The following is a 10,152-nucleotide window of genomic DNA, read 5'->3' as shown; positions in this document are numbered from 1 at the left end:
TAACTTCTGTATATTAAAAGTTGGGTGAAATGGAATCCTTATAGATGTAGGCTACTCTCAAATGGCACATATTTATGCAAGATTCGCCTTTGTAGGTAAGCATATTAGATTAGATTAGATTCAATTTTATTGTCAACCAGCAGGCTATTACAAAATGCAGTTTAGCATCTGGCATAGTGAAATCATCGAAAAGTGCTCATTTTCTTCATAGTTTTACATTAAAAAAAAATACATGAAATATTTTTTATTTCCGTATCTCAAATGCAATGGAAAAATTCCAAATCAAATTATTAACAAATTATTTATCAAGTTCATGATTTTTTTACACAAAGCAAAGTAAAGGAATACTCTGTTTTTCAAGATTTAACTTCACTTTAAGGGGGTCATAGAATACAAAACCGAATACCTTGGCATAGTTGAAAAACAAACATAGGCCTGCAGGAACATCAAAATCCCTATTCTGTCTACATGGCATAATACTGTATATCTCTCCACTGGCTCCTTATAGTGGACAGAATTACATTAAATTAAATCTCTCACTTTGACCTATTAGACACTGACTGGATCTGCTCCATGCTATTTTAATTAGGCTAAATGATCAAGATTCCCAACCATCCAGTATGGTCTTCTGATGAGCGTCTGTGTTGACCAACTAATGCTAGGTCAAATTCAAGACTCTTTTCATCAGTGGTTCCATGTTGGTGGAATGACTTGCCCAGTAGCTACTCTCCATCCCAGCAATAGTTTTGGACCGTTCAAGAGGGGTCTTAAGGGGAGACACTACAGCTGAATAGGGTAAAAACATTAACTTACAGATATCATCATGAAACTTCACCAGCTGATTACTCACATAAATGTGTGAAAAAAAATGTATTGCAAGTTTTCTGTAATTTAATGTTTGAATATGCTAATTAGGCGTTATCTCATTAATTATGCGCTAATTTGCATATATTTCAAATCTCAAAAACTCAACATTAGACAAAGCCAGGTCCAAAATTCTTTTTTCATGTTGTATATATAGTAAATCCAAAGACATGTCCAGAGGGGTTTATGGATATTTCATTTCGTTTTCCAGTAAACCTGAAAATACTGTCAATACCCATAAAACTTGATTTTTGCCTCATTTTAAGAATAAAACGTCACATAAATCAGGATTAGAATAATAAATCAACAAACCCCTCTGGACAAGTCTTCACAATATACTTAGGAATAAAACTGGAACGTTTGGTGTATGTAGGCTAGGTGATACAGAAGTGGAGCTTTTGAGCTTAGAGTGGGAGAGGAAACCGGAGGAAACTCGTTTCGAGAAAACAGCCTTGAAACCATAGAAACACAGCCATTGAGATACCGTTCTAAAGCCTAGACCCGCCTATGAACTTTCGCGATTGGTTGCTAATACAAAGGAAATGCCCTTATTTGGATACATAGCGTCATGCAAAAGGAACAGGGCTTTCTAACGGTGTCACACACGATATGCTTCGGATCACGGTCGCGGTAGGACATGACACTTAAGAATGGGAACTTTTGGTGAAATTAGGAAAAATGTATAGGCGCGAGTAGTCAAAATGTCACGAAATAAACACCTAAATGTGCAAATCGGACTTTGTTGTTGTAGTAGGGTGAAAGAATACATGCTAAGGTAGCAAACTAGCACAAAATTTCAAAATTGGCCGTTGCATGGAAAAACAACATTTTCACCTGCCGTGTCTCGCCTTAAAGGAATAGTTCGGAATTTTGGACATAGGACCTCATTTCCAACTTTACCGAGGTGATATAGGTCGGTGGAGACCGTTTTTATCGCGTTTAGCCCCTTCCTTCAGTTGCAGCGTCCTTCAGTTGCAGCGTCAATGTGTGCAGCACACATTTCAACGGTAACATCAGTCTGACATCAACAACAGTCTTACTCACTCCCGAGACAAGTCAATTAAAACGTCAGACTATCGATGTACATGTCCGTGTTGATAGAATAATTTTAGAAATAAAACTAACCTTGCAACTCAATGATTTATTACATTTTGAGGGACTAGTTTCTCAATATCAATCAGCCACTGCCATACAGGGAAAGTAGGCAATTGCAATGCGATCCAAGGTTAGTTTTATTTCTAACATTGTTCTATCAACACAGGCATGTGCATCGATAGTCTGAAGTTATAAATTATTTGTTTCGGGTGTTCTGTGGAGTGTTTTCAGCGTTGGCACTAGATTAGCACGAGATGAACGCTGCAACTCAAGGAAGGGCAGAAATTCACTGAAAACCGACCTATATCACCCCAACTAAGTTGGAAATGAGGTCCCATGTCCAAAATTCCGAACTATTGCTTTAAGACATATCTGTTCAATTTGCACTTACTCTATTAAGCGCTTCTTATGGGCAGGGTTGGGTCAGATTACTTTGAAATGTAATGGATTACTGACTACAGAATACGTGGCAAATTTTGTAATCAGTAACGTAATCAGTTGGATTACCCAAAACATGTGACGTAATCTGATTCCTTTAGGATTACTTTTTACACAACTTGTAGGCTACACAACATACACAATCTTATTTTCCACTGTCTTTAATTCGCGAAGTATTGAATGTTTTTTTCCCCGACTGGAACGGGTCTATTCCCAGATGGCAAGAGACTGGCGGACCACTGTCTGTCAGCCCACCGGGGGTAGACCTGGCACTCCGCTGGCGTTTTGCTCATTGGTTCTCTGCTGGTCCACTAGCGAGTTGCCTCAATATTTTTTCACTATCGGTTTTCATTTATTCAGTTAGGCTACAGGCTACTCCATCCATCATTTTCATAACACTTAAAGGGATAGTTCGGATTTTAAGACACGAAGTTGTATGGGTTCCCTGTCAGCAACGTAGTGCATCAGCACTGACTTACCCCCGACAGCGTCCTGTGAGCCGAGATCCAGCCGGTTTTTGATCGTTTTTGATGCCAGACTATTTTCTTCAGCAAGTTTCTGGGGTCACGAAAGTAAAGTGTTTTTCTTCTCAAAACCATATGCGTTCAACAGAGTGATATATTTGCACCACAAAAACGTTGTCCAGCTGTCAGTAGCGCGCAGTGATAGGAATCGCGAAAAATAAGTAAGTGATAACGAGGTTTGAATTTTTCCTGGACAACGTTTTTGTGGTGCAAATATATCACTCTGTTGAACGCATATGGTTTTGAGAAGAAAAACACTTTACTTTCGTGACCCCAGAAACTTGCCGGACTACTTTCTTCAGCATCAAAAACGATCTAAAACCGGCTGGATCTCGGCTCACAGGACGCTGTCGGGGGTAAGTCAGTGCTGATGCACTACGTTGCTGACAGGGAACCCATACAACTTCGTGTCTTAAAATCCGAACTATCCCTTTAATGTCTTTTCTTAAAATTCATGAAAGTTAATTTCAAGAGATGGTGGTCCAACGGTGAACCACAAGTGGCATGCAACTAGCGGTGCACTATTTGCCAATCTGATTTTGCTATCTGGGTTGGCTGACGTTGACGGTTCCTCCAAGAAACTACACAGGCAATTGGATGATAATGACATCTAGTGCAAACGAATGAGCTGTTTTTGTCAAATTAAAACACTGGCTAGGCTATCATTAAAAAAGTTGAATTGTTTGCATGATGAAATGTAATCAGGTAATCCCCAACAATGTAACTGTATTCTGATTACACATTTTTGTATTGTATTCTGGGCTGATTACAGTTACTTGTTTGTTGTACTCTGATTACGTACTAGATTACATGTATTCGATTACTACCCAACCCTGCTTATGGGTTATGGTTTGTATAATACTGTAGTGTTGTTTTTGTTTTCATGAGGTAATTGATTGAATTGACATTGTTATTTTATTATTGCTATTCTCCTTAATGTAGCCCTACCATGCCATAATTATTGTTAATATGATTGATTGAACTGAATTATTTATTTACTATTCTCCTATATATTCATTGTTTTCATTAGGTTATTGATTGAATTGATATTGTTTATTATTTATATTCCTATTCTCCCTGAGGGGCATTCCACAAGCAAGGTGACATTGATACAATGTTGATATTCCATCCAAATCATCATTTTGGTTGATAGGGTGATATCAGGTAAAATGGGCCATCAGGTAAAATGGGCCATTTTAGGTTTGGGGGTCCCAGCCCCTCTGGAATTTAGAGCCAATGACTGCAAAGGATGTTAAACTGTTGTCATAACTGTGCTTGACAAGTAACAGGTGATTTGATTGGTTTATGGTTGCTATGGTGGGCAGGGCAATAATGCAAATTAGTTTTGCGCGCTGGCGGGTGAAATATGTCAACACACCCGTGGCGGGTAAGCAACTTCTACTACAAGTTGTTTATTTCATCAGAATATTACAGTAGCAGTCGCCGCAGAGGTAGGCCTAAGAACACACGCCTTTATCAATTATCCTCAACATCGATGGACATGACGATCACAACAAACATTCTGGAACGGCGCGCCTTAGAATGAACACGAAACCCGCCACAACTGCCCCGACATTATGCCTTGCATCCCCCGCTAATGTAATAAAGCCATAATTAGCGCACGGCCTACTCAATATTCCTTTGCGTCATACCAAGGCTCCATACATAGTTATTCCTTACTTTTCTACATATGCATTTCAACATTTCATTTCATTTAATCTCCTGTATGCGTGTAGGCTACTGTGTAATGTCTGTGTTCAAGCGCAAACTCCGTTCTCATTGTTCTTACTGGCGGGAATGCGCCCGCTTGTATGAAAGACGCGGTGCGTTTTTGATAATTAATGTTGGCTCTCATCATTGCGTCAGGTTAGCCTACTCTTCCAGTTAACGTGGCAGCTAGATAGCCTACAACCATTGACCGTATACAACGAGGCTACCGGTTAATACGTTTAGGTAGGAAATACATATATAACAGATATACCAAACTCCGAGTCATGGTACGAACAGCACCCAGCCAATTAAACATGACCAAGGAAAAAGTGAACGGGACAACTCACAATGCCATAGGCTACCACGGTAACCTACCTAAATCATAGAAGTTAACATTGCAAGAAGCTTATCTTTTCTATGATGCCAGAAATATTTTCCTTACCTTCTTAGTTTTTTTGAACATTCACGTTATTTAATGAAAACATGTATCCTTGATTTTCCTAAAAATCGAATGAAACCTAATTATGTTCACGTACTTCTGAAAGTGACAGGCACTCAATTAGACCTACACACCACCCCTGTAATATCATTAAAGACAAGTGTAATCAATATGTACGGAAGCCCTGAACCGCAAGTGAAGAATTTTTTTTTTGAGATGCTATCTTGTTATTTTCTACGGAAGCCCTGAACCGCAAGTGAAGAAATGTTTTTTTGAGATGCTATCTTGTTATTTCGAGATCATATCTCGTTATTTCAAGATAATATCTCATAATTTCGAGATAATACACATATGTAAAAAAAAATAAGATTTTCTTTTTTTTTTCCTTCAGATATTATCTTGTTATTTCGAGATAATATCTCGTAATTACGAGATACTATCTCGTTATTTCGAGGTAACACACTTAGGTAAAAAAAAAAACAACCAAAAAATTACTTTCAGATATTATCTTGTTATTTTGAGATACTAAGTCGTTATTTCGAGATATTATCTCGTTATTTCGAGATACTAAGTCGTTATTTTGAGATATTATCTCGTTATTTTGAGATGTTACTTTTATCTTGAAGTAATGAGATATTATCTCGAAATAACAACTTAGTATCTCGAAATAACGAGATAATATCTCGAAATAACGACTTAAAATCTCGAAATAACGAGATAATATCAAAAAGTAAAAAAAAAAAATATATATATATATATATACATGTATTTTTTTTTTTTTTACCTTAGTGTGTTATCTCGAAATAACAAGATAATATCTCGTAATTACGAGATACTATCTCGAAATAATGAGATAATATCTGAAGGGGGAAAAAAAATAAAATAAATAAAATCGTATTTTTTTTACATATATGTATTATCTCGAAATTATGAGATATTATCTTGAAATAACGAGATATTATCTCGAAATAACAAGATAGCATCTCAAAAAAAATTTCTTCACTTGCGGTTCAGGGCTTCCGTAGTGAACAAACGTAGCCTACTGAAATGTAAAAACGGGATTACCTCGGTAATGGCTTATTATACAAATTAATTACATCAATGTAGCCTAAATTCACGTTGATTTTCTCACTATCCGTCTATCACAGCAACTAGTAGGCCTATAATACCTTCGAAAACATTGTGCTCTGTCAAGTGTCATTCATATCAGTGTGACTCGAACTTCGTGAGCAATCCGATAGAGACGAATGGTGCGCATTTTATCCGCAGATAATTTCTCTGCGCTGAGAACGTTGACAGATATTAGACCTACACTGCTGCTGATCTAAAGAGCCTGTGCCGTCATGCCTTAAATTCGTCTTCTGCCTACACAATGCTCTGCTGTGGTCTGGTCACCAACTGATAATGAACGGGTGAAGAAAAATAAGAATAGATTTTGGCATGACATTGCTTGCGTCTGCGTGAGAGCGTGAGATGCTGAAATAGTGAGTGTGACGCCGAATGGGTGAGAGTTGGCAACCCTGCGAAAAGCAGTCCATAATTCAAATGAAATTGTTTTCCAACTTTCTTAAAACAGGAGCTTCTACCACTCAGTTCCCCCGGGCCACGGTGAAAGAGGTCGAGGGGTGTATGGCGGACGCCCTCAAACACGCACCTCACCGCAGATCTGAGACGATGCCTGCTGTGGTAAGTTTTGAGTTTTATGACGGGCTTCCCGTCAGTAATTTAGCGCTTTAAAATGAAGTCAAATGATAAATGAAAACAATGGAGCTAATTATTCTTTTCAACTTGCAGGCACAAGAGGAACAGGAAGAACACGGCACACCACACAACTCACACACTGACTAGCTTACACTCATTAACTGACTTGACTTGACTTTTGGAATCAAAATAAATATTAAAAAGTAATTATTGCCTATGACTGTGTTTATGTGTTTTAAGTGTATTCTAGCGTAGCCATGACGGAAGGTACAGTGCCTATAGAAAGTCATCATACCCTTATGAAATAGTTACTTTTTTTGTCTTACAGCCTGAAATCAAAACCCATTTTAAGAACAATCTTTTCCAGTTTTATTTACAAATTTAGCTGTACAACATCAAAATAATGAAAAAAAAGTCAACCGTTCTGAAAATTAATAAAAAATTAAAAACTAGAATAACAGGGTTGGAAAAGTCATCATACCCCTGACTTAATACTTTGTATAGCTTCCTTTTGCTTTCATTACAGCCATCAATCTGTTTGGATATGTCTATTATAGCGTTGCACACCTAGATTGGGGAATCCAGTAACTATTTCAAAAGGGTATGATGACTTTCTATAGACACTGTAGGTGTATGCAGTAGCTTAGGCTGTCTCATGAAATTATGTATCCTTTTCACTAGCCTAAAAAATGTTCCCACTACAATAACATGTAGCCTAGCCTACTGGGTGTGATTACCAAACAAATAAAAATGGCATTGGCCGGGTTTCGCAAAATTGTTAAGAAGCTCTTAAGTGCTAAGAACTTCTTAGGAGCGTTGTAAGAATGTTCTGAGAACGCTCCTAAGAAGTTCTTAGGACTTAAGAGCTTATTAACGATTTTGGGAAACCCGGCCATTGTCTGTTCAGTTCCCATTATGTTATCAGGGGACGTTCTGGACATTTAAAAGACGAAATGGGGACGTTATATTAATAGTTCCCAAAACGCCCCTCATTTAGTATTAAAAAGGATCGCTATACCGCACACTGTTGACTTTTATTCAGAGCGAACAACACGTTTCGCATGTAGCAGCTACAGTAGCATCAGGCTTGCTCACCTATTATGCGAAAACGCGTTGTTCACGTTCACGTTGTTCCCAGTTTTTACTCAGTTTTATTCCCTCTGAATAAAACTGAGTAAAAACTGAAGTCAACAGTGTGCTGTAGAGTGATCTTTATTATTGCAATTTACATATTCCTGCAAGCTACCTGCACCTAATCAGGCTGTGCATGGTACGGAGTGTTATGGATTCATTTAGTTGTGTTTAGTTTAGTTTTGTAAATGTGATAAGATGCTAGTAAAAAAAAAAGAGAGAATGTTGTGTTGGTTCACTGCGTTTTATTAGCTGTCTAGCTTTAGCTAGTAAAACACTTGTTTTTTCTCCGGATTCTCTGTCCGTCCTCGATGATGCAGCGATTTTCATTCCTGAGCTCTGCCCCGATCCTGCACATCACATATTTGTGTAGTATTGTTTTTTTTATGTCTAATGCATGATTGGGGTGGCACTCAGTGATGGTGTTGAAAACATCCGATCTGATTAATTTGTCTCTGATGGTCTTGCACAGACCCTCATCGGTCCAATGGGCCTTGATGAGAGGTGCAAGTTCCAATTTTGTCATGGTGTCTCTCAAAATAGCCGAGGGCTCAATCAAATTGGCAGTGTCTGAATATCTTTTTCTTTTTAAAAATGTACATGATCTGTTGGTGACACAGTAGTTGTGTTCAACTTGGCTCTCAAAGACCAGGAGCTCGTCGCATTGGGGACAGTTGGAGATGATGGGGTCCTCCTTGAGTTTCCTCACTAGCCACCCAGAGATGTATACAAGGACTTCCTCCTCGAGGTCACAGAGTTGGTTCTGGTCCTCTGTCATGCCATCAAAAAGCTCTGTTTCAAATTCATCAATGCCAATGCCATCATCTGTAACATGCTAAATGTAATAGAATTGTGTAAGAATGCGCATAATGTGAGGATATGATGGCGTATGAGCAACATTGTGTCTAATGATACAGACCTGAGAGGTTGATGGCATTTGAGCATTTCCGGGACGATTGGCAGAGTGTGGCCTAGTGCTGTTTAGCAAAAGGGTGCCATTGTCAGTCAGACAGTTGCTTCCTAGGTTGTTGGAAAGCTCTGCTATTGATGCGCTTTTTAGAGCTGCAGCAAATTCCCTACTTGTAGGATTGAATCTGTGGCCACCCTTGCCACGGATGACTGAGAACAGGTTCTTTGGAGACAGACAAGTTTTTTAGGGTATGGTTGTTAGAAGAGATCTTATTTAGGTTAGGACTTATTTGTTTATCAATCCATCTGTTCTGTATTGTTGGTTGTATTTACCTCTAGGCAGTCCTGGTTGAGTTTAGCAGTACTAATGTAGCCTATGTAATTGCTAATTCTCTCCCCAGTTGCTGGACGAGCAGAAGGATGCTTCGGATGGTAAGGATGAACCCGTGTTGACAGGGAGGACTGAACTTGGGCCTGTGTTATTCAGAGGATAAGTTAATGCTATTACATTGTGTTCAAGATCTATCATCAACATCAGTTAACACACTGAGAATGATTGCTGCACTGTATGTATTGTTCTCTAGCAACCTGAAGGTCCAGGACTCTATCCACTGAAGGCTCTCCACAAGATGTTGGATCTGGATTGCACTTCGTGGACCCATAGGACGACGCCATGGGTTGGGGTCAGAGATGCGCCTGAGAGAAGTAATTGTTTGTCTTTGTAATCAAGTGTTATCACAGTTTGACTGATGCTAAAAATGCAGTATGGTATTTGGATGGATATTTTTACCGTGAATTTAAAATGTCAAAGAGCCTGTTCATGTCCTCGAAGAAATCTGCCGTAGCGTGTGCCTCACTTGGCAGCCTCTCCAGCTCTATCATAGTCTTCATTCCTATTGTGTTATCACAGCATATAGAAAGGATATTAAGCAAAGAAATGTGCAGGTCTAATAACTCCTTTTCAAGAGCATAGGAACATAATTCTTACCAGCGGCCACAGTGTGACTAAATACTTGCGTGGCAAGGCGCACACGCATGTTGCTGAATGGTGGCAGTGATACGTAACCTGACTTTCGCCAGATCCTGTAGTTCGCTGTCTGCTTCACACAAGGATCTGGGACTTCTCGATAGGAGATGTATTTCTGAAGGCGGGTCCTTGTAAAACATCCTCGCATGTGATTCGATAAACCACTTGCCTGTTATCTTGAATGACGTGCTAGGCTTCTTCAAGCTCTTGCCAAACCCGGTCGGAAGAAGAGTAAAAACATCCTTGCCACCAATAAATGTCTTCAAAACTATTCTCTGTTAATCTTTTAAAGAATGAATACTCGATAGATTCGA

The sequence above is a fragment of the Sardina pilchardus genome, chromosome 14, assembly GCF_963854185.1.
Source record: "Sardina pilchardus chromosome 14, fSarPil1.1, whole genome shotgun sequence".
Lineage (NCBI taxonomy): Eukaryota > Metazoa > Chordata > Actinopteri > Clupeiformes > Clupeidae > Sardina > Sardina pilchardus.
The sequence above is the reverse complement of the archived record's forward strand: the minus strand, read 5'-3'. Positions refer to the sequence as shown.